This window comes from Oncorhynchus tshawytscha, linkage group LG18 (assembly GCF_018296145.1).
Source record: "Oncorhynchus tshawytscha isolate Ot180627B linkage group LG18, Otsh_v2.0, whole genome shotgun sequence".
Taxonomy (NCBI): Eukaryota; Metazoa; Chordata; class Actinopteri; order Salmoniformes; family Salmonidae; genus Oncorhynchus; species Oncorhynchus tshawytscha.
This window is the reverse complement of record NC_056446.1, coordinates 35,559,345-35,584,975: the sequence shown is the minus strand read 5'-3', so window position 1 is coordinate 35,584,975 and position 25,631 is coordinate 35,559,345. Positions and strand designations below refer to the sequence as shown.

At 44.3% G+C, this 25,631-nt stretch overlaps 1 protein-coding gene across 1 annotated transcript in view; it reads right to left on the bottom strand.

The window, feature by feature from the left end:
- LOC112217941 (forkhead box protein N3) overlaps nucleotides 1-25,380 on the bottom strand; it is a 108,702-nt gene extending 83,322 nt beyond the window's left edge. Inside the window, 1 exon segment of the mRNA XM_042300987.1 lies at nucleotides 24,780-25,380. The gene's annotated coding sequence lies outside the window, so the exon portion shown is untranslated.
- Between the last annotated feature and the right edge of the window lie 251 nt (nucleotides 25,381-25,631).

The window sequence follows — 25,631 nt, the reverse complement described above, 5'->3', positions numbered from 1 at the left end:
TTTATATCTCTGTCCCTCTCCTTATATCTCTCTCCCTCTCTTTATCTCTCTCTCCCACTCTTTATATCTCTCTCCCTCTCTTTATATCTTTCTCCCTCTCTTCATCTCTTTCCCTCTCTTCATTTCTCTCTCCCTCTCTTTATATCTCCCTCCCTCTTTTATATCTCTCTCCCTCTCTTCACATCTCTCTCCCTCTCTTTATATCCCCCTCTCTTTATATATCTCTCTCTCTCTTTATCGCTCTCTCCCTCTCTACATATCTCTCTCCCTCTCTTTATATCCCCCTCTCTTTATATCTCTCTCTCTCTTTATATCTCTCCCCCTCTCTTTATATCTCTCTCACTCTCTTCATATCTCTCTCCCTTTCTTTATATCTCTATCCCGCTCTTATTATCTCCCTCTCTTCATCTCTCTCCCTCTCTTTATGTCTCTGTCCCTCTCCTTATATCTCTCTCCCTCTCTTTATCTCTCTCTCCCACTCCTTATATCTCTCTCCCTCTCTTTACATCTCCCTCTCTTTATATCTCTCCCCCTCTCTTTATATCTCTCTCACTCTCTTCATATCTCTCTCCCTCTCTTTATATCTCTATCCCTCTCTTATTATCTCCCTCTCTTCATCTCTCTCCCTCTCTTTATATCTCCCTCCCTCTCTTTATATCTCTCTCCTTCTCTTTATCTCCCTCTCTTTATAGCTCCCTCTCTTTATCTCTCTCTCCTTCTCTTTATATCTCCCTCTCTTTATATCTCCCTCTCTTTATCTCGCTCTCCCTCTCTTTATATCTCCCTCTCTTTATCTCTCTCTCCCTCTCTTTATATCTCCCTCTCTTTATCTCTCTCTCCATCTCTTTATATCTCTCTCCCTCTCTTTATCTTTCTCTCCCTCTCTTTATATCTCCCTCTCTTCATCTCTCTCCCTCTCTTTATATCTCTCTCCTTCTCTTTATCTCCCTCTCTTTATATCTCCCTCTCTTTATCTCTCTCTCCCTCTCTTTATATCTCCCTCTCTTTATCTCTCTCTCCCTCTCTTTAAATCTCCATCTCTTTATCTCTCTCTCCCTCTCTTTATATCTCTCTCCCTCTCTTTATCTTTCTCTCCCTCTCTTTATATCTCTGTCCCTCTCCTTATATCTCTCTCCCTCTTTTTATGTCTCTCTCCCACTCTTTATATCTCTCTCCCTCTCTTTATATCTCTCTCCCTCTCCTTATATCTCTCTCCCTCTCTTTATATCTCTCTCCCTCTCTTTATCTTTCTCTCCCTCTCTTTATATCTCTGTCCCTCTCCTTATATCTCTCTCCCTCTTTTTATGTCTCTCTCCCACTCTTTATATCTCTCTCCCTCTCTTTATATCTCTCTCCCTCTCTTCATCTCTCTCCCTCTCTTCATATCTCTCTCCCTCTCTTTATATCTCCCTCCCTCTTTTTATATCCCTCTCCCTCTCTTCATATCTCTCTCCCTCTCTTTATATCCCCCTCTCTTTATATATCTCTCTCTCTTTAACTCTCTCTCCCTCTCTTCATATCTCTCTCCCTCTCTTTATATCTCTATCCCTCTCTTTATATCTCCCTCTCTTTATGTCTCTCTCTCTTTATATCTCTCTCCCTCTCTTCATCTCTCTCCCTCTCTTTATATCTCTATCCCTCTCTTTATATCTCTCTCCAACTCTTCATCTCTCTCCCTCTCTTTATATCTCCCTCCCTCTCTTTATATCTCTATCCCTCTCTTTTTATCCCCCTCTCTTTATATCTCTCTCCCTCTCTTCATCTCTCTCCCTCTCTTTATATCTCCCTCTCTTCATCTCTCTCCCTCCCTTTATATCTCCCTCCCTCTCTTTATATCTCTATCACTCTCTTTATATCTCCCTCTCTTCATCTCTCTCCCTCCCTTTATATCTCTCTCCTTCTCTTTATCTCCCTCTCTTTATATCTCCCTCTCTTTATCTCTCTCTCCCTCTCTTTATATCTCCCTCTCTTTATCTCTCTCTCCCTCTCTTTATATCTCCATCTCTTTATCTCTCTCTCCCTCTCTTTATCTCTCTCTCCCTCTCTTTATATCTCCCTCTCTTTATATATCTGTCCCTCTCCTTATATCTCTCTCCCTCTCTTTATCTCTCTCTCCCACTCTTTGTTTCTCTCTCCCTCTCTTTATATCTCTCTCCCTCTCCTTATATCTCTCTCCCTCTCTTTACATCTCCCTCTCTTTATATCTATCTCCCTCTCTTTATATCTCCCTCTCTTTATCTCTCTCTCCCTCTCTTTATCTCTCTCTCCCTCTCTTTACATCTCCCTCTCTTTATATCTCTCTCCCTCTCTTTATATCTCTCTCCCTCTCTTTATATCTCTCTCTCTCTCTTTATATCTCTCTCCCTTTTTATATCTCTCTCTCTTTATATCTCTCTCCCTCTCTTTATATCTCTCTCCCTCTCTTTATATCTCTCTCTCTCTCTTTATCTCTCTCCCTCTCTTTATATCTCTCTCCCTCTCTTTATATCTCTCTCCCTCTCTTTATATCTCTCTCCCTCTCCTTATATCTCTCTCCCAGTCTTTACATCTCCCTCGCTTTATATCTCTCTCCCTCTCTTTACATCTCCCTCTTTATATCTCTCTCCCTCTCTTTATATCTCCCTCTCCTTATATCTCTCTCCCTCTCTTTATCTCTCTCTCCCTCTCTTTATCTCTCTCTCTCTCTCTCCTTATATCTCTCTCCCTCTCTTTATCTCTCTCTCTCTCTCTTTGTATCTCTCTCCCTCTCCTTATATATCTCTTCCTCTCTTTATCTCTCTCCCTCTCTTTATATCTCCCTCTCTTTTTCTCTCTCCCTCTCACTCTTTATATCTCTGTCTCTTATTCCTTTTCTCTCGCACCCTTCTCTCTTTTTCTCTCCTCCCTCCCTCGGTCCTCTCTCTCTCTAATCACCAGCGAGCGAGGGGAAAATATCCTTGGGTCATTAGCAGCATTTCAAAGTCACAGTGTCCTCCAGCATATGCTGTTTGACAGGCCCTGCCAAAAGAATTAGAGTGAGGAATGATGGTGCCATTATTAGATGTGGAGCTCAGGGAAGAGTGCTTGATCCAAGGGATGGTGGGTTTGGGAGAAGGAGAGGAGCGTATTTAGTATTTAATAGGATCCCCATTAGTTCCTACCAAGGCAGCAGCTACTCTTCCTGGGGTGCAAACAGGTATGAAACAATTCCATCACAAAATGTACAATAATAGAATATTACAATGTATGTGTGTGTAGAGTGTGTGTGTAGAGTGTGTGTAGAGTGTGTGTAGAGTGTAGAGTGTGTGTGTGTAGAGTGTGTGTGTACAGTGTGTGTGTATAGTGTGTGTGTACAGTGTGTGTGTATAGTGTGTGTGTAGAGTGTGTGTGTATAGTGTGTGTGTAGAGTGTGTGTGTAGAGTGCGTGTGTAAAGTGTGTGTGTGTGTTTGTAGAGTGTGTGTGTGTAGAGTGCGTGTGTAGAGTGTGTGTGTGTAGTGTGTGTGTGTAGAGTGTGTGTGTAGAGTGTGTGTGTAGAGTGTGTTTGTAGAGTGTGTGTGTGTGTGTGTGTGTAGAGTGTGTGTATAGAGTGAGTGTGTAGAGTGTGTGTGTAGAGTGTGTGTGTAGAGTGCGTGTGTAGAGTGTGTGTGTAGAGTGCGTGTGTGTAGAGTGTGTGTGTGTGTGTGAGTGTGTGTGTAGAGTGTGTGTGTAGAGTGTGTGTGTAGAGTGTGTGTGTAGAGTGTGTGTGTAGAGTGTGTGTAAAGTGTGTGTGTAGAGTGTGTGTGTAGAGTGTGTGTGTGTAGTGTGTGTGTGTAGAGTGTGTTTGTAGAGTGCGTGTGTGTGTGTGTGTAGAGTGTGTGTGAGTGTGTGTGGAGTGTGTGTGTAAAATGTGTGTGTGTAAAGTGTGTGTGTAGTGTGTAGAGTGTGTGTGTGTACAGTGTGTGTGTAGAGTGTGTGTGTGTGTAGTGTGTGTGTGTAGAGTGTGTGTGTGTGTGTGTGTAGAGTGTGTGTGTAAAGTGTGTGTGTGTGTGTGTAGAGTGTGTGTGTAGAGTGTCCGTGTGTAGTGTGTGTAGAGTGTGTGTGTGTAGAGTGTGTTTGTAGAGTGTGTGTGTGTGTGTGTGAGTGTGTGTGTGTAGAGTGTGTTTGTAGAGTGTGTGTGTGTGTAGAGTGTGTGTGTGTAGAGTGTGTGTGTGTGTGTGTGTAGAGTGTGTGTAGAGTGTGTGTGTAGAGTGTGTGTGTAGAGTGTGTTTGTAGAGTGTGTGTGTAGAGTGTGTGTAGAGTGTGTGTGTGTAGAGTGTGTGTGTAAAATGTGTGTGTAGGGTGTGTGTGTAGAGTGTGTGTGTGTAAGTGTGTGTGTAGAGTGTGTGTGTAGAGTGTGTTTGTGTAGAGTGTGTTTGTAGAGTGTGTGTAGAGTGTGTTTGTAGAGTGTGTGTGTAGAGTGTGTGTAGAGTGTGTGTAAAATGTGTGTGTAGAGTGTGTTTGTAGAGTGTGTGTGTGTAGAGTGTGTGTGTAGAGTGTGTGTTGTGTAGAGTGTGTGTGTGTAGAGTGTGTGTGAGTGTGTGGTGTAGAGTGTGTGTAGTGTGTGTGTGTAGAGTGTGTTTGAGTGTGTGTGTAGAGTGTGTGTGTAGAGTGTGTGTGTAGAGTGTGTGTGTGTGTAGAGTGTGTGTGTGTGTGTGAGTGTGTGTAGAGTGTGTGTGTAGAGTGTGTGTGTAGAGTGTGTGTAAAGTGTGTGTGTAGAGTGTGTGTGTAGAGTGTGTGTGTAGAGTGTGTGTGTGTGTGTGTGTGTGTAGTGTGTGTATAGAGTGTGTGTGTAGAGTGTGTGTGTGTAGAGTGTGTGTGTAGAGTGTGTGTTTGTGTGTGTAGAGTGTGTGTGTAGAGTGTGTGTGTGTGTGGAAGAGTGTGTGTGTAGAGTGTGTGTGTAGAATGTGTGTGTAGAGTGTGTGTGTAGTGTGTGTGTGTAGTAGTGTGTGTGTAGAGTGTGTGTGTAGAGTGTGTGTAGAGTGTGTGTGTAGAGTGTGTGTGTGTAGAGTGTGTGTGTGTAGAGTGTGTGTGTGTGTGTGTAGAGTGTGTGTGTAGAGTGTGTGTGTAGAGTGCATGTGTAGAGTGCGTGTGTAGAGTGTGTGTGTAGAGTGTGTGTGTGTAGAGTGTGTCTGTGTGTGTGTAGAGTGTGTGTGTAGAGTGTGTGTGTATAGTGTGTGTGTGTAGAGTGTGTGTGTAGAGTGTGTGTGTGTGTAAAGTGTGTGTGTGTGTGTAAAGAGTGTGTGTGTATGTATGTGAGTGTGTGTAGAGTGCGTGTGTAGAGTGTGTGTGTGTATAGTGTGTGTAGAGTGTGTAGAGTGTGTGTGTAAAGTGTGTGTGTGTAAAGTGCGTATGTAGAGTGCGTGTGTAGAGTGTGTGTGTATAGTGTGTGTAGAGTGTGTGTAGAGTGTGTGTGTAAAGTGCGTATGTAGAGTGCGTATGTAGAGTGCGTGTGTAGAGTGTGTGTGTAGAGTGTGTGTAGAGTGTGTGTAAAGTGTGTGTGTGTGTAAAGTGCGTATGTAGAGTGCGTGTGTAGAGTGTGTGTGTATAGTGTGTGTAGAGTGTGTGTAGAGTGTGTGTGTAAAGTGCGTATGTAGAGTGCGTATGTAGAGTGCGTGTGTAGAGTGTGTGTGTATAGTGTGTGTAGAGTGTGTGTAGAGTGTGTGTGTAAAGTGCGTATGTAGAGTGCGTATGTAGAGTGCGTGTGTAGAGTGTGTGTGCGTATGCGTGTGTCTCTTCACAGTCCGCGTTATGCTGTGAGGGATTGTTTTATCTAGTTTTTTTAAAATCAGATTTTACTGCTCACTTCATTTACTTGATGAGGAAGAGAGTTCCATGTAGTCATGGCTCTATTTGGTACTGTGTGTTTCCCAGAGTCTGTTCTGGACTTGTGACGAGCAGGCAGGTCACCTGTGATACAAGTCATTATTCGACATCCAGCCATGTCTGAGGACGTCGGGAGATGACATGGAAAGTGGCCACTAGGGGCAACAGTGAACACAATTACATTGAAGTAGGTTTTGGTTTTCCAAAGGACGTTGGGGACGGTGCATCTGCTTCTGATTCCAAAGGACGTTGGGAACGGTGCATCTGCTTCTGATTCCAAAGGACACTGGGGACGGTGCATCTGCTTCTGATTCCAAAGGACACTGGGGACGGTGCATCTGCTTCTGATTCCAAAGGGCGTTGGGGACGGTGCATCTGCTTCTGATTCCAAAGGACGTTGGGGACGGTGCATCTGCTTCTGATTCCAAAGGACACTGGGGACGGTGCATCTGCTTCTGATTCCAAGGACGTTGGGAACGGTGCATCTGCTTCTGATTCCAAAGGACACTGGGGACGGTGCATCTGCTTCTGATTCCAAAGGACACTGGGGATGCATCTGCTTCTGATTCCAAAGGACGTTGGGGACGGTGCATCTGCTTCTGATTCCAAAGGACGTTGGGGACGGTGCATCTGCTTCTGATTCCAAAGGACACTGGGGACGGTGCATCTGCTTCTGATTCCAAAGGACGTTGGGGACGGTGCATCTGCTTCTGATTCCAAAGGACACTGGGGACGGTGCATCTGCTTCTGATTCCAACGGACACTCGGGATGGTGCATCTGCTTCTGATTCCAAAGTTTGCATGTTCAAATCCATTGACACTAAGTTGTTTTTTATTTCTTGTTTAAAGACAATCCCAAACCATAACCCTTAACCATTTGGAGTTAATGCCTAACCTTAAGAATTCATAGTTACTGCCTAAACGTAAGCCTAACCTTAAACATTCAGAGTTAATGCATAAACTTAACCTTACACCCTTCGCAATTTGACGTTTACGACAACATCGAAGTTTGACGTCTGAGAATCATGGATGAACGTCTAATTCTGACTTGAGACTGTGAGACTTTGTAGGTGAAGAGTCCCCTGGTGGCATGTCTTGTGGGGTTTGTATGGGTGTCTGAGCTGTGTGTTAACTGTTGGAACAGTTTGTGCTTTCAACACATCAATACCTCTCACAAAGACAAAAAATGACACGATCAATCTCTCCTCTACTTTGAGCCAGGAGAGATTGACATGCATTTCCTGGATATTAGCCCTCTGTGTACATTTAAGGGCCAGCCGGCGCTCCATTAATTCCACGTGGTTACAGGGTTAATTCTGCATAGTTACAGGGGTAATTCTGCATGGTTACAGGGTTAAATGTGGTTAAAGGTAGGGCTATGGTTTGGAGAAGGCTTAAAACAAAATAATTTTTAAAAAGTGCTTTTTCCATTAACTATCATCAACTACTCTCCGTGCTTGCTAGAGAAGTGTGAACGACTCTGGCACAGTGGTCTTAGCAGCTTACTCCACCTCTGAGTGTCGTGTTTGTTTGTTTTTGGTGAGCACTGACAAAGGCATATATCGATGTCCTCTGGACCTTTTCAAACATCCAAAATCGACAGTGCTTTCTTGTGACCAGCCTGCTCTCCTCGGTCATGACCACAAACACAACCACCAGGCCTCAACACTCTCCTCAGAGTCATGACCCCAAACACAGCCAGTAGGCCTCAACCCACTCCTCAGAGTCATGAACACAGACACAGCCAGTAGGACTCAACCCTCTCCTCAGAGTCATGACCACAAACACAGCCAGTAGGCCTCAACCCTCTCCTCAGAGTCATGACCCCAAACACAGCCAGTAGGCCTCAACCCTCTCCTCAGAGTCATGACCCCAAACACAGCCAGTAGGCCTCAACCCTCTCCTCAGAGTCATGACCCCAAATACAGTCAGTAGGCCTCAACCCTTTCCTCAGAGTCATGACCCCAGACACAGCCAGTAGGCCTCAAACCTCTCCTCAGGGTCATGACCCCAAACACAGCCAGTAGGCCTCAACCCTATCCTCAGAGTCATGACCCCAAACACAGCCAGTAGGCCTCAACCCTCTCCTCAGAGTCATGACCCCAGACACAACCACCAGAGATCTGAGATCAGAGGGGGAAGAACAATCTGTTCCCTATCAGAACCACAGAGTTCTCAGATCCCTTACTGAGTGCTAGTCCCTTTGTTCTTTCTACATTCCTATACATTCTCCAAGCATCCCAAATGGCACCCTATACACCTGATAGTGCACTAGGGCACTGGTTAAAATGATGCACTACAGTATGGAAAATAATGTGCCATTTGGGAGACAATGGACTACCGGAGTGTTTAATCTACCATAGTCTTCTCCAATCGCATGCAGTTCTCTACTTTTCTCACATTCTCTCATTATTCCCCCATACCTGAATATACTCCCAAAGTCTCCTCCATTTCCTCCCTCACGATCCAGGCAAGATGCTGGGGAAGGGAGCCAGTGGTACAGTTACAAAATTAACATATCATCAATGGCACCGGACAAGAAGGCTGCCGTTTTATGTGTTCCTATCCAATTGTGGTTTTTTTTTCTTTGCGTTGTTTGTAACTTGTTTTTTTACTTATTTTGTACATAATGTTGCTGCTATCATCTCTTATGCCCGAAAATTATTTCTGGACATCAGCACTGCGATTACTCATCATGATCTGGCAGAATCCTTTTTTTCCTTTAACGAGTCCGACGAGTCCGAGCTGAATGACATACTGCTTTCCCGGGAACAGGCCCAGATCCCCGTCATTTACGTGAAGAGAAGATGGAGAAAAAGGGGCCGGAGGGCGGGCGGCCTTCTGAGAATTCGTAGGCGATCGAGTAAACCCCCATTGCCTTCCGTTCTGCTGGAAAAGGCGCAATCTTCAGAAAATAAAATCGATGACCTACGCGGAAGATTAAACTACCAAAGGGACATTCAAAACTGTAATATCTTATGCTTCACGGAGTCGTGCCTGAATTATCAACAACATTATGAACATACAGCTGGCTAGTTATATGCTGTATCAGCGAGATAGAACAGCAGCGTCTGGTAAGACAAGGGGCGGCGGACTATGTCTTTTTGTAAATAACAGCTGGTGCATGACAGATGGTTTTGCTCGACTGAGGTAGAGTATTTCATGATAAGCTGTAGACCACACTCTCTACCTAGAGAGATTTCATCTGTATTTTTCGTAGCTGTCTACATACCACAACAGACTGAGGCTGGCACTAAGACCGCACTCAATGAGCTATATTCCCCCATAAGCAAACAGGAAAACGCTTTCCCAGAGGCGGCGCTCCTAGTGGCCGGGGACTTTAATGCAGGGGAAATAAAATCAGTCTTACCAAAATTATATCAGCATGTGAAATGTGCAACCAGAGGGAAAACAACTCTTTACCATCTTTACGCCACGCACAGTAAGCTCTCCCTCGCCCTCTATTTGGCAAATCTGACCATAATTCTATCCTCCTGATTCTTGCTAACAAGCAAACATTTAATCAGGAAGCACCAGTGACAAAAAATGTGGTCAGATGAAGCAGATGCTAAGCTAAAGGACTTCTTTGCTAGCACAGACTGGAATATGTTCCAAGATTCCTCGGACAGCAATGAGGAGTACACAATCAGTCATTGGCTTCATCAATAAGTGCATCGATGACGTCATCCCCACAGTGACCGTACGTACATACCCCATCCAGAAGCCATGAATTACAGGCAACATCCGCACGGAGCTAAAGGTTAGAGCTGCCGCATTCAAGGAGCGGGACTCTAACCCGGAAGCTAATAAGAAATCCCGTATGCCCTCCGACGAACCATCAAACAGGCAAAGCTTAAATACAGGACTAAGTTTGAATCATACTACACCGGCTCTGATGCTCGTCGGATGTGGCAAAGCATTACAGACTACAAAGGGAAGCACAGCCGAGAGCTGCCCAGTGACACGAGCCTACCAGACGAGCTAAACTACTTCTATGCTTGCTTCAGGGCAAATAATACTGAAACATGCATGAGAGCACCAGCTGTGTGATCACGCTCACCGCAGCTGATGTGAGTAAGACCTTTAAAGAGGTCAAAAATCACAAGGCTGCAGGGCCAGACGGATTACCAGGGCTTGTACTGCGAGCATGCGCTCACCAACTGGCAAGTGTCTTCACTGACATTTTCAAACTCTCCCTGTTCGAGTCTGCAATACCAACATGTTTTAAGCCGTATCACGCACATCTGTAGCCATGAAATGCTTTGAAAGGCTGGTCATGGCTCACATCAACACCATTATCCCAAAACCCTAGACCCACTCCAATTTGCATACCGCCCAAACAGATCCACAGATGACGCAATCTCTATTGCACTCCACACTGCCCTTTCCCACCTGGACAAAAGGAACACTTACGTGAGAATGCTATTAATTGACTACAGCTCAGTGTTCAACACCATAGTACGCTCAAAGCTCATCACTAAGCTAAGGATCCTTGGACTAAACACCTCCCTCTGCAACTGGATCCTGGTCTTCCTGACGGTCCGCCCCCAAGTGGTGAGGGTAGGCAGCAACACATCTGCCACGCTGATCCTCAACACTGGAGCTCCCCAGGGGTGCGTGCTCAGTCCCCTCCTGTACTCCCTGTTCACCCACGACTGCATGGCCTGGCACGACTCCAACACCATCATTAAGTTTGCAGACAACACAACAGTGGTAGGCCTGATCACAGACAACGACAAGACAATGATGAGACCTGGCCGGGTGGTGCCAGAATAGCCCTATCCCTCAACGGACTAAGGAAATTGTGGACTACAGGAAAAGGAGGACCGAGCATGCCTCCATTCTCATCGACGGGGCTGTAGTGGAGCAGGTTGAGAGCTTTAAGTTCCTTGGTGTCCACATCAACAACAAACCAGAATGGTCCAAACACACCAAGACAGTCGTGAAGAGGACACGACAAAGCCTATTCCCCCTCGGGAAACTAAAAAGATTTGGCAAGGGTCCTTAGATCCTCAAAAGTTTCTACAGCTTCAACATCAAGAGCATCCTGACTGGTTGCATCACTGCTTGGCCTCTGACTGCAAGGCACTACAGAGGCTAGTGCGTACGGCCCAGTACATCACTGGGGCTAAGCTGCCTGCCATCCAGGACCTCTACACCAAGCCCAAAGAATTGTCAAAGACCCCAGCCACCCCAGTCATAGACTGTTCTCTCTACTACCGTATGGCAAGCCGTACCGGAGTGCCACATCTAGGACAAAAAGGCTTCTCAACAGTTTTTACCCCCAAGCCATAAGACTCCTGAACAGGTAATCAAATGGCTACCTGGACTATTTGCATTGTGTGCCCCCCCACCCCAACCCCTCCTTTTACGCTGCTGCTACTCTGTTTATCATATATGCATAGTCACTTTAATTATACATTCATGTACATACTGTCTCAATTGGGCTGACCAACCAGTGCTCCCGCACAGTGGCTAACCGGGCTATCTGTGTTGTGCCCCACCTACCACCCGCCAACCCCTCTTTTACGCTACTGCTACTCTCTGTCCATCATAAATGTTAGGGGATATTGAGTGTATACTTGTACTGTTAGGGGAGATTGAGTGTATACTTGTACTGTTAGGGGAGATTGAGTGTATACTTGTACTGTTAGGGGAGATTGAGTGTATACTTGTACTGTTAGGGGAGATTGAGTGTATACTTGTACTGTTAGGGGAGATTGAGTGTATACTTGTACTGTTAGGGGGGATTGAGTGTATACTTGTACTGTTAGGGGGGATTGAGTGTATACTTGTACTGTTAGGGGAGATTGAGTGTATACTTGTACTGTTAGGGGGGATTGAGTGTATACGGCTACTGCCTGTGCTGCTGCTGGACCTACCGTGTTAACCCCATACGGGAAGGTATTTTCCCCTCGTCCTGCCACGGAACAGACAAAACTTTGAGTAAAACAGAGAGAGGGAGAGAGAGGGGGATGTGGAGGATAGAAAGAGATACAAAGAGGGATAGGGAAGAGAGAGAGAGAGACAGAGTGAGAGAGGGAGGGAGAGAGAGAGAGACTGAGAGAGAGAGAGAGAGAGAGAGAGAGACAGAGAGAGGGACAGAGAGAGAGAGAGAGACAGAGAGAGAGACAGAGAGAGAGAGACAGAGAGAGTTGTGATTATAACTGTCGGTGTCTGAACATGTACATTGCTCATTGAGTTGTAGATTAGACCATGACTGTGGGGTTTGTTTTGGACTCAGAGACCTAAGGATGTTTTTCAAATTACACCCTATTCCCTAAACTAGTGCACTGGTCAAAAGTAGTGCACTACGTATATAGGGGATAGGTTTTCATGTGATTCGCACAGTAATCACATAGTCACTGGAATATCACCCTAATGTGTTTGTTTGGCTGTCTACGGCACACAAAGTCTGTTCTGAGATCCTCATACTTGGAGAGTCCTGTATGTGTGTGTGTGTGTGTGTGTGTGTGTGTGTGTGTGTGTGTGTGTGTGTGTGTGTGTGTGTGTGTGTGTGTGTGTGTGTGTGTGTGTGTGTGTGTGTGTGTGTGTGTGTGTGTGTGTGTGTGTGTGTGAGGCAGCTTGTTAAAGAGTATGAGCCAGAGATAGATGGCTCATTTTTGGGGAATAAAACACATCGCTACTTTTCCAATCCCAGAAATTCAGAAGTAGATAGCTCTCAGTTTTTCCACTCATTTGGGACTTTTAAAACCCACTCTTAGAAAAAAGTTTTCTAAAAGTTTTTTTGGGTCTGTCCCCGTAGTAAAACACTTATTGGTTCCAGGTAGAACCGTTCTTGGTTCCATATAAAACCCTTTTGGGTTCCATGTAGAACCCTCTGAAGAAATAGTTCTACATGGAGCCCAAAAAGGGTTCTACCTGCAGCCAAATGTAGGGTTCTACCTGGAACCAAGATGCAAAATGTAGGGTTCTACCTGGAACCAAGATGCAAAATGTAGGGTTCTACCTGCAGCAAAATGTAGGGTTCTACCTGGAACCAAGATGCAAAATGTAGGGTTCTACCTAGAGCAAAATGTAGGGTTCTACCTGGAACCAAGATGTAAAATGTAGGGTTCTGCCTGCAGCAAAATGTAGGGTTCTACCTGGAACCAAGATGTAAAATGTAGGGGTCTACCTGCAGCAAAATGTAGGGTTCTTCAAAGTGTCCTTTAAGGTTCGAGATAGCTCCTTTCTTCCCAAGAGTGTTGACGTCTCGACTAACATCACTAACGTCTCGAAGTTTCTGACTGTACACTTTTAGTTTTTTCAGTCTCTTCCTCCTCTTGGACAGATTTTAGTTCTCAGATCAGTATCGACAACAAAGGTCAAAGGTCAAACAGAAGAACACACACACACCTTTACGAGACACAACAAAGGGAGATCAGTTTCAAAGACAGTCTGTGTCTCAGTGGCGTCAGTGGGCTATACTGTATAGTGGGCTATACAGTAACTATACAGTGGGCTATACAGTAACTATACAGTAGCTATACAGTAACTATACAGTGGGCTATACAGTAACTATACAGTAACTATACCGTGGGCTATACAGTAACTATACAGTAACTATACAGTAACTATACAGTGGGCTATACAGTAACTATACAGTAACTATACAGTGGGCTATACAGTAACTATACAGTGGGCTATACAGTAACTATACAGTAACTATACAGTAACTATACAGTGGGCTATACAGTAACTATACAGTAACTATACAGTGGGCTATACAGTAACTATACAGTGGGCTATACAGTGGGCTATACAGTAACTATACAGTGGGCTATACAGTAACTGTACAGTGGGCTATACAGTTACTATACAGTGGGCTATACAGTGGGCTATACAGTGGGCTATACAGTAACTGTACAGTGGGCTATACAGTAACTATACATTTACTATACAGTAACTATACAGTGGGCTATACAGTGGGCTATACAGTGGGCTATACAGTAACTATACAGTGGGCTATACAGTTACTATACAGTGGGCTATACAGTTACTATACAGTGGGCTATACAGTAACTATACAGTGGGCTATACAGTAACTATACAGTGGGCTATACAGTAACTATACAGTGGGCTATACAGTAACTATACAGTGGGCTATACAGTGGGCTATACAGTTACTATACAGTGGGCTATACAGTAACTATACAGTGGGCTATACAGTAACTGTACAGTGGGCTATACAGTAACTATACATTTACTATACAGTAACTATACAGTGGGCTATACAGTGGGCTATACAGTAACTATACAGTGGGCTATACAGTAACTATACAGTGGGCTATACAGTTACTATACAGTGGGCTATACAGTAACTATACAGTGGGCTATACAGTAACTATACAGTGGGCTATACAGTAACTATACAGTGGGCTATACAGTAACTATACAGTGGGCTATACAGTGGGCTATACAGTTACTATACAGTGGGCTATACAGTAACTATACAGTGGGCTATACAGTAACTGTACAGTGGGCTATACAGTAACTATACATTTACTATACAGTAACTATACAGTGGGCTATACAGTGGGCTATACAGTAACTGTACAGTGGGCTATACAGTGGGCTATACAGTGGGCTATACAGTAACTATACATTTACTATACAGTAACTATACAGTGGGCTATACAGTAACTATACAGTGGGCTATACAGTGGGCTATACAGTAACTATACAGTAACTATACAGTAACTATACAGTGGGCTATACAGTAACTATACAGTGGGCTATACAGTAACTGTACAGTGGGCTATACAGTAACTATACATTTACTATACAGTAACTATACAGTGGGCTATACAGTGGGCTATACAGTAACTATACAGTGGGCTATACAGTGGGCTATACAGTGGGCTATACAGTAACTATACAGTGGGCTATACAGTAACTACAGTGGGCTATACAGTAACTGTACAGTGGGCTATACAGTAACTATACAGTGGGCTATACAGTAACTGTACAGTGGGCTATACAGTAACTATACAATGGGCTATACAGTTACTATACAGTGGGCTATACAGTAACTGTACAGTGGGCTATACAGTAACTATACAGTGGGCTATACAGTTACTATACAGTGGGCTATACAGTAACTATACAGTGGGTTATATAGTGGGCTATACAGTGGGTTATTCAGTGGGCTATACAGTTACTATACAGTGGGCTATACAGTTACTATACAGTGGGCTATACAGTAACTATACAGTGGGCTATACAGTTACTATACAGTGGGCTATACAGTTACTATACAGTGGGCTATACAGTTACTATACAGTGGGCTATACAGTGGGCTATACAGTGGGCTATACAGTAACTATACAGTGGGCTATACAGTGGGCTATACAGTGGGCTATATATTGGGCTATATAGTGGGCTATACAGTGGGCTATTCAGTTGGCTATACAGTGGGCTGTATAGTGGGCTATTCGTTGGGCTATTCTATGGGCTATACAGTGGGCTATACAGTGGGCTATATAGTGGGCTATTCAGTTGGCTATACAGTGGGCTATACAGTGGGCTATATAGTAACTGTACAGTGGGCTATACAGTAACTATACAATGGGCTATACAGTTACTATACAGTGGGCTATACAGTAACTGTACAGTGGGCTATACAGTAACTATACAGTGGGCTATACAGTTACTATACAGTGGGCTATACAGTAACTATACAGTGGGTTATATAGTGGGCTATACAGTGGGTTATTCAGTGGGCTATACAATTACTATACAGTGGGCTATACAGTTACTATACAGTGGGCTATACAGTAACTATACAGTGGGCTATACAGTTACTATACAGTGGGCTATACAGTAACTATACAGTGGGTTATATAGTGGGCTATACAGTGGGTTATTCAGTGGGCTATACAATTACTATACAGTGGGCTATACAGTTACTATACAGTGGGCTATACAGTAACTATACAGTGGGCTATACAGTTACTATACAGTGGGCTATACAGTTACTATACAGTGGGCTATACAGTTACTATACAGTTACTATACAGTGGGCTATTCAGTTGGCTATACAGTTACTATACAGTGGGCTATACAGTGGGCTATTCAGTTGGCTATACAGTGGGCTATATAGTGGGCTATTCGTTGGGCTATTCAATGGGCTATACAGTGGCTGCTTAACAGTGGGCTATACAGTGGGCTATACAGTGGGCAATAAAGGACTCTGTAGAGGTCAAATATCCCTTCTAACATCAGAGCAGAAGGCCATTACACCAGACTCTACCAGTCTCTACCAGACTCTACCAGACTCCACCAGAATCTACCAGACTCTACCAGACTCCACCAGAATCTACCAGACTCTACCAGTCTCCACCAGAATCTGCCAGACTCTACCAGTCTCCACCAGAATCTACCAGACTCTACCAGACTCCGCCAGAATCTGCCAGACTCTACCAGTCTCCACCAGAATCTACCAGACCTTCAGAGACTTAAATATGTAATCTGTGACATTCATGATAATCCCATAGATGTCTTTGTAAACACATAATGTATAGCTTCAAAATATATTGATCTCCTGGCCTGTCAATTCTAACATCCATAACTCAATCTACTAAATTGACATTTATTTATTTTATTTCACCTTTATTTAACCAGGTAGGCAAGTTGAGAACAAGTTCTCATTTACAATTGCAACCTGGCCAAGATAAAGCAAGTAAGAGTAATTGAGAGTAATTCCCCAACCCCCAAACTCTCAACTTAATGTGAAACCAAGTGTTGAGTTGAAAACGATACCCCAAAGTGTGTCATTAATGCCCCTGATAACAGTGTCTACTGTAAAGAGCAGAAAACGGAGGTAAACACATTATATAAACCTCTCCTCTCCTCTTGCTAGCTGACTGCCATGCCTTTGTATGGCTCCTTCCAACTATGACATCACTGTAGCTAGCCAGAGGGGCTGACGTCACCCCTCCCTTTCACGTAATGTGAATGAGGTAACTATAGTGGGAGCCAGGCCGGTGGTGAGATCATATGGCAGTCCTCACGTGTGGGACACTATAAAACAGGCATGACATCAGCGAACGGAGAGACAGACGGAGGGAGAAGAGGGGAGAGAGAGGCGGGAGAGAGCAGGTCCGTGCTATGGGGATAACGTCATGGGGGTTTGGGGGGGAAGTGCCACGAGGTACATCAAGAAGTACAGAACATCCAAATTACACCGACCAGGCCGTTATGCAAGCCAAAGAAAATATTCAACACTAGAGGGTGTGTGTGTGTGTGTGCGTGTGTGTGTGTGTGTGTGTACTTGAATAAGTGGTGTGTGTGTGTGTGTGTGTGTGTGTGTGTGTGTGTGTGTGTGTGTGTGTGTGTGTGTGTGTGTGTGTGTGTGTGTGTGTGTGTGTGTGTGTGTGTGTGTGTGGAGGTATGCCGTGACGCTGTGCTGGTTGCTAAGCGAAGCAGGGACGTGGGTGGAAGGATTTCCTGTCGAAGGGAACGTTTGTTTATGCGTGGAGCGCCATGCCGAGGGAAAGTGTGTTGTGTACTCTGTTTGTGTGTGTTCTTTGCATGTGTGTGTGTTCACTCACCAAGCAACACACACACACAGAACACAACACACAGGGAACACAACACACACTTCCCCTCGGCATGGCGCTCCCCGGATAAACAAACGTTCCTGTCAACAGGAAATCCTTCCACTCTTCACCCACGTCCCTGCTCCGCTTAGCAACCAGCGCAGCGTCACGGCATACCTCCACCATGCATGTAACCAAGCACACACACACACGCACACACGCACACGCGCACGCGCATGCGCACGCACACACACACACCCCCCACACACACACACACAGACACACCCACACACACATAAAATTCAGTGCAAAACACACTCCTTTGGTCTGAACCCTGAACCCTTTTCTATCATCAACTGCTCACCTTCAACAAGACTCTTTTCCCTCTTTTACTGTGTCATTAAAAGCTAAACAGACACACCCACCACACTGCCAGCTACGCTTTCAAATCTATCAGCAACCAACAGCAATGACAGCAACTCCCTGAAATACTAAAACGTTGCTCATTCATATGCTCTATTTTGACCTAAGCTGGTGGCTTTATAGACAGTGAGCTAGCGAGAACACACACACACACACACACACTCACACTCACACTCACACTCACACTCACACTCACACTCACACACACATGCTGGCTCTTTTTAAATTGCGTGAGCGGGGCCAATTGAGTCGGGCTCGCGGTACTGTAGGCAATGACTCAATTTGGGCACAGTAAGGTGGCCAGTCAATGACAATTAGGAGGGAGGGAGCAGAAAGGAGGAAGGAGGAGGGAGGAGGGAGGAGGGGAGGAAGGAGGGAGGGGGAGGAGGAAGGGGAGGGAGGAGGGGGAGTAAGGAGGGAGGAGGGGGAGGGAGGAGGTAAGGGGGGAGGGAGGGAGGGGGGGAAGGAGGAAGGGAGGGGAGGGGGAGGGAGGGAGGGAGGGAGGAAGGGGAGGGAGGAGGGGGAGTAATGAGGGAGGAGGGGTAGGGAGGAAGGGGAGGGAGGAGGGGGAGTGAGGAGGGAGGGGGAGGGAGGAAGGGGAGTAATGAGGGAGGAGGGGTAGGGAGGAAGGGGAGGGAGGAGGGGGAGTGAGGAGGGAGGAGGGGAGGGAGGAAGGGAAGGGAGGAGGGGGAGTAGGAGGGAGGAGGGGGAGGGAGGAGGGTTATGTGAATTAGCTCGAAGAGAGAAATATTGCCTTTTTCAGTGCTGACCTGTAAAATCTAAAGTCGCTATTGACCCTCGTGGTTTAAGATGGTCTCTATGACATTGACTTGCCCTTCACTCTCATGTCCAGACTACAAAGGACTGGATACGTCAACATGGACAAAAGCAGACCACTGCTGGAAACCAATAGAGGACCAATATTAGCTATGCATTATCTGTCTATCCTAGATCAAGACACATGTTTTATTTGGGATAAATTAAGGTTTAATTGAAAGAAAAAGGACATGTCACACTTTTGCATCAAGAGTATATTGATGTTGATGGTATGTCAGTTACAGGTGTCACAGTCCTGACTGAGTTAGGGAGATGTGAGGGTGAGATCCTGAGTGAACACAGCCACGGGGGACAATATCTGAATGAACGATGCTGTGGGGCGGGGCGGGTGAATTATGAATGAACTACCACACTGAAAGCTCCTGATAAGATCGTCACAGGTTCTCTCTCTCTCTCTCGCTCTCTCTCTCTCTCTCTCTCTCTCTCTCTCGCTCAAACACATAGGGTCATGGAGATATAAAATAGCTGACCAATCACGCACACAGACCACAGACACGAAGACAGAAATGGAAATAGATACACTATCTGACAAGTGAACAGTCCCTGCACTGCCGTGCATATACATTTACACACACACAGACAGATACATAGATAGACATTTAATAACACACAGACAGATAGAGATGTAACACACAGAGTGATGTAACACACAGAGAGATGTAACACACAGAGAGATGTAACACACAGATAGAGATGTAACACACAGAGTGATGTAACACACAGAGAGATGTAACACACATAGAGATGTAACACACATAGAGATGTAACACACAGAGAGATGTAACACACAGAGAGATGTAACACACAGATAGAGATGTAACACACAGAGAGATGTAACACACAGAGAGATGTAACACACAGATAGAGATGTAACACACATATATAGATGTAACACACAGAGAGATGTAACACACAGATAGAGATGTAACACACATATATAGATGTAACACACAGAGAGATGTAACACACAGAGAGATGTAACACACAGATAGAGATGTAACACACAGAGAGATGTAACACACAGAGAGATGTAACACACAGATATAGATGTAACACACATATATAGATGTAACACACAGAGAGATGTAACACACAGAGAGATGTAACACACAGATAGAGATGTAACACACAGAGAGATGTAGCACACATATATAGATGTAACACACAGAGAGATGTAACACACAGATAGAGATGTAACACACAGAGAGATGTAACACACATATATAGAGATGTAACACACACAGATAGAGATGTAACACACAGATAGAGATGTAACACACAGGTAGAGATGTAACACACAGATAGAGATGTAACACATGTATATAGATGTAACACACAGATAGAGATGTAACACACAGATTTAGATGTAACACACAGATATAGATGTAACACACAGAGAGATGTAACACACAGAGAGATGTAACACACAGAGAGATGTAACACACAGATAGAGATGTAACACACAGAGAGATGTAACACACAGAGAGATGTAACACACAGAGAGATGTAACACACAGATAGAGATGTAACACACAGAGAGATGTAACACACAGAGAGATGTAACACACAGATATAGATGTAACACACATATATAGATGTAACACACAGATAGAGATGTAACACACAGAGAGATGTAACACACAGATAGAGATGTAACACACGGAGAGATGTAACACACATATATAGATGTAACACACAGAGAGATGTAACACACAGATTTAGATGTAACACACAGGTAGAGATGTAACACACACAGATAGAGATGTAACACACACAGATAGAGATGTAACACACAGATAGAGATGTAACACACAGAGAGATGTAACACACAGATAGAGATGTAACACACAGAGAGATGTAACACACAGAGAGATGTAACACACAGATATAGATGTAACACACATATATAGATGTAACACACAGATAGAGATGTAACACACAGAGAGATGTAACACACATATATAGATGTAACACACAGAGAGATGTAACACACAGATAGAGATGTAACACACAGAGAGATGTAACACACATATATAGATGTAACACACAGAGAGATGTAACACACAGATTTAGATGTAACACACAGGTAGAGATGTAACACACACAGATAGAGATATAACACACACAGATAGAGATGTAACACACAGATAGAGATGTAACACACAGGTAGAGATGTAACACACAGATAGAGATGTAACACATGTATATACATGTAACACACAGATAGAGATGTAACACACAGATTTAGATGTAACACACAGATATAGATGTAACACACAGAGAGATGTAACACGCAGAGAGATGTAACACACAGATAGAGATGTAACACATGTATATACATGTAACACACAGATAGAGATGTAACACACAGATATAGATGTAACACACAGAGAGATGTAACACACAGAGATATGTAACACACAGATATAGATGTAACACACAGATAGAGATGTAACACACAGATAGATGTAACACACAGAGAGATGTAACACACACAGATAGAGATGTAACACACAGGTAGAGATGTAACACACACAGATAGAGATGTAACACACACAGATAGAGATGTAACACACAGATAGAGATGTAACACACAGGTAGAGATGTAACACACAGATAGAGATGTAACACACAGATAGAGATGTAACACACAGGTAGAGATGTAACACACAGATAGAGATGTAACACATGTATATAGATGTAACACACAGGTAGTGATGTAACACTCACAGATATAGATGTAACACACACAGATAAAGATGTAACACACATATATAGATGTAACACACAGATAGAGATGTAACACACAGATAGAGTTGTAACACACAGATAGAGATGTAACACACACACCCTACAATAATAGAAAAACAAACACGGTTGCAATCAAATCAAATGCATCTGACACGGGCTTACTGACAGACATGTAGCACACACAGATAGAGAAGTAACACACAGATAGAGATGTAACACACAGATAGAGATGTAACACACAGATAGAGATGTAACACACACACGGAGACTTACCTTGAAATGCTAACATGTTTACTTACAGAGATGTTCACTGGCGAAAACACACACATGAAAGGCACCCGATAATTACAGACTTGTTCACTCTCATGAAACACACATACACAGCTGTTCGGCTGGCAGGAGATGTTGTGTGTGTGTGTGTGTGTGTGTGTGTGTGTGTGTGTGTGTGTGTGTGTGTGTGTGTGTGTGTGTGTGTGTGTGTGTGTGTCAGAGTTTGCATGTGTGTGTGTGAGCATTGTGTGTGTGTGTGTGTGTCAGAGTGTGTGTGTCAGAGTGTGTATGTGTGAGTGTGTGTGTGTGTGTGTGTGTGTGTGTGTGTGTGTGTGTGTCAGCACGTGTAAGCAGTGTGTGTGTGTGTGTGTCAGTGTGTATGTGTGCACGTGTGTGTGTGTGTGTGTGTGTGTGTGTGTGTGTGTGTGTGTGTGTGTGTGTGTGTGTGTGTGTGTGTGTGTGTGTGTGTGTGTGTGTGTGTGTGTGTGTGTGTGTGTGTGTCAGAGTGTGTATGTGTTAGCGCGTGTGAGCAGTGTGTGTGTGTGTTAGTGTGCGTGGGCAGTGTGTGTGTGTGTGTGTGTGTGTTAGGGTGTGTGTGTGATCTGCTAGTGCTCAACCTTTCCCACTATTTCCACTGTTGCTGTGCATCTGAACAGATCTGACTTTCTCAACCAGTTTGTCAGAAACACACGCACACACTCAGACACACAAACACACACACACTCAGACACACACACACACACAAACACACGCACACACTCAGACACACACATGCACACACACACAGTGGTGGAAAAAGTACTCAACTGTCAAACTTGAATAAAGTAAAGATATCTTAATAGAAAATGACTCAAGTAAAAGTGAGTCACCCAGTAAAGTTATACTTCAGTAAAACTCTAAAAGTATTTGGTTTTAAATATACTTCAGTATCCAAAGTAAATGTAAATGTGTAAATCATTTCACATTTCTAATATTAAACATATTCAGGATCAGTGGGGCCCCTGCGGGACGGTTGAGCTAACGTAGGCAAATGCGATTAGCATGAGGCTGTAAGTACCAAGAACATGTGTTATTAACATAGACATATCTGATATGGGCAGAAAGCTTAAATTATTGTTCATCTAACTGCACTGTGCAATTTACAGTGAAATAATACCATGCTATTGTTCACAAAGTTCACAATTTTGAACATGAAAAGATATTAATAAACAAATGATGCACATTTGGGCAGACTTGATACCAAATTTTGAACAGAAATGCAATGGTTCATTGGATCAGTATAAAACATTGCGCATACACTGCTGCCATCTAGTGGCCAAAATCTAAATTGCATCTGGGCTAGAATAATACATTATGTTCTTTCTCTTGCATTTAAAAGTTTTTTTATTTGGTATTATGTTTTACCAGATCTAATGTGTTATATTATCCTACATTCCTTTCACATTTCCACAAACTTCAAAGGGTTTCCTTTCAACTGGTGCCAAGAAAATGCATATCCTTGCTTCAAGTGCTGAGCTATAGGCAGTTAGAATTGGGTGTCATTTTAGGCAAAAATTGAAAAAAAGTGTCCGATCAAACCAGATGGCACCATTTTCTTGTGTTTTGTTATTTATGGAAAGCCAGGGGCCAAATGACTCTCCTCTCTCTATCCTTGGAAACATTGTACTGTATAATAACAACCTAAACCTCCCTCCCTCTTCCCCTCTCTCTCTTTCTCTCTCTCTCTCTCTCTCTCTCTCTCTCTCTCTCTCTCTCTGTCTCTCCCTCTCTCTCTCTCTCCCTCTCTCTCTCTCCCTCTCTCTCTCTTTCTCTCTCTCTCTTGCTCCCTCTCTCTTTCTCTCTCTCCCTCTTCCCCTCTCTCTCTCTCTCTCTTGCTCTCTCTCTCTTTCTCTCTCTCTCCCTCTTCCCCTCTCTCTCTCTCTCTCTCCCTCTCTCTCTCTCTCTCTTTCTTTCTTTCTCTCGCTCTCTCTCTCTCTCTCGCTCTATTTCTCTTCCTCTCTCTCTCTTCATACCTCTCTCTCTCACTTCAAATCTCTCTTTCTCTCTCTCAAATTCAGATTGCTTTATTGGTATGAAATACAATTTGTAGATATTGCCAAAGCAGTATATTCATATAGCATTTCAGTAAATACAGTGCAATGCAAAGAGGAGATACAGTTTATTTCAGTAGTAATATTAAGATTCCATATAATGATGTGTACAGGTACTGTACTACTGCTGTTGTATTGGGGAATCTTCGGTTGATAAATACTTAAATAAGACGATAAAAAGACAACATGGATGATGGCTACACTGTGTATAACTGCCAGCTAAATACAATGTGAATACTACAGGGAATTAATGGTCACGGGATGTCCCTCAGGCTAGTTTCTCCCTCACCCAGAATATGTCATTAGTAAATGCACAGAAGTTGGGAATTGATTGAGATATTCTCTCTCTCTCTCTCTCTCTCTCTCTCTCTCGCTCTCTCCATCTCTCCCTCCCTTGATCTCTACTTCTAACATGAGTCATCTTCAGAGTGGACGGGATCTCCCTATTCCCTTAGAAGTGTACACTTCTCTGAACCCTTTCATTTCAGTCAACAACTGTCAAGATAGATTTCCATGTACCCCTTTCCTGCAGTCAAATGACCTAGTTGCCTCATGGGTGGAATGTTATTCATATTTTGCATTATTTATTTTTTTAAATGCTGAAAATCCTGTGTTTCTATATCAAATGGTTTTGTTATATTTCAGTTTGCAAACTCAAGATGTAATACATTTTAACTCCATATCTGACAGGTGTTTATTTTTTTAAAGCCCATAACCATGTGTGTGAGGTGTATACTTTTGTTTTAAAGTAGATTTGTTTTAGACGACCAAGAAACACTCTGTGTGAGCCTGACTTATCCCACTGCAGTAAAAGGTGAACTCTCCCTTCAAAACAGCCACATAACAACCTCCCTATCTCTGTCTCACTGTAAAACACACACACTCTGTTTCTTTTCCTCTCTTTCTCTCTACTTAGAAGTGCAGCGATGCAGCACATGTCAACACTCAACCTCTTCTGGAAGCTAAAAGATCTCTTTCCACACACAGACACACTTCCCTCCACATCCCACCACATCCAGCTATTGAAAAGAGACATAAAGTCACCTTAGAAATCTTCTGTTGTGCAGACGAGCCCCTTCCTTTCCTCCTCTCCTCTCCAATAGTTCTCCCTCTCCTCTCCTCTCCTGGTCTGTAATGTCAGTTCCCGCCGATGATCCTGAGCCCCTCCATTTCCTCCCCAGCTCCCTGTTTCTGGTACTGAGCAGCACAGGCAACTGACTGCGTTCCTGTAGTCTCTCTCTTCCCCTTCTCTCTCTCTCTCTCTCTGCTCTCAGATCTCTTTCTCTCTCTCTCTTTCACTCTCACTCTCTCTGAGCAGGACTGTGTGTTACACAGCTCAGCCAGTCAGCCTGCCTGGCCTGCCCCACCACCACAGGAGTCCCAGCCTCCTCCAGGGTCCTAGTGCTAGTAAATTCTTTGAAAGAATGCCATTGTCTCTGATCGGAGCCCTCCCTGCCTCCCTCCTCCTCCCCTCTCCCCTACCTCAGAGCGTCAGCAGGTTGCCAGGACAACGAGGGCCGGCCTAGAGGGAGCAGATCAGATCATGCTGTCCAGAGGCTCCAGTAGGCTAACTGGCTGACTGACTGACTGACTGACCGACTGACCGACTGACTGACTGGCTGACTGTCTGACTAGCTGACTGGCTGGCTGGCTGACTCGCTGGCTGGCTGGCTGACTGACTAGCTGGCTGGGTAACTGACTGACTACCTGACTGTCGGACAAGCTGACTAGCTGACTGGCTGGCTAACCGACTGACTGACTGGCTGACTGACTGACTGCTGCCTGACTGGCTGGCTGGCTGACTGGCAGACTGGCTGGCTGGCTAGCGGAATGTCTGACTGTCTAACTAGCTGACTGGCTGGCGGGCTGACTGACTAGCTGGCTGGCTGGGTACCT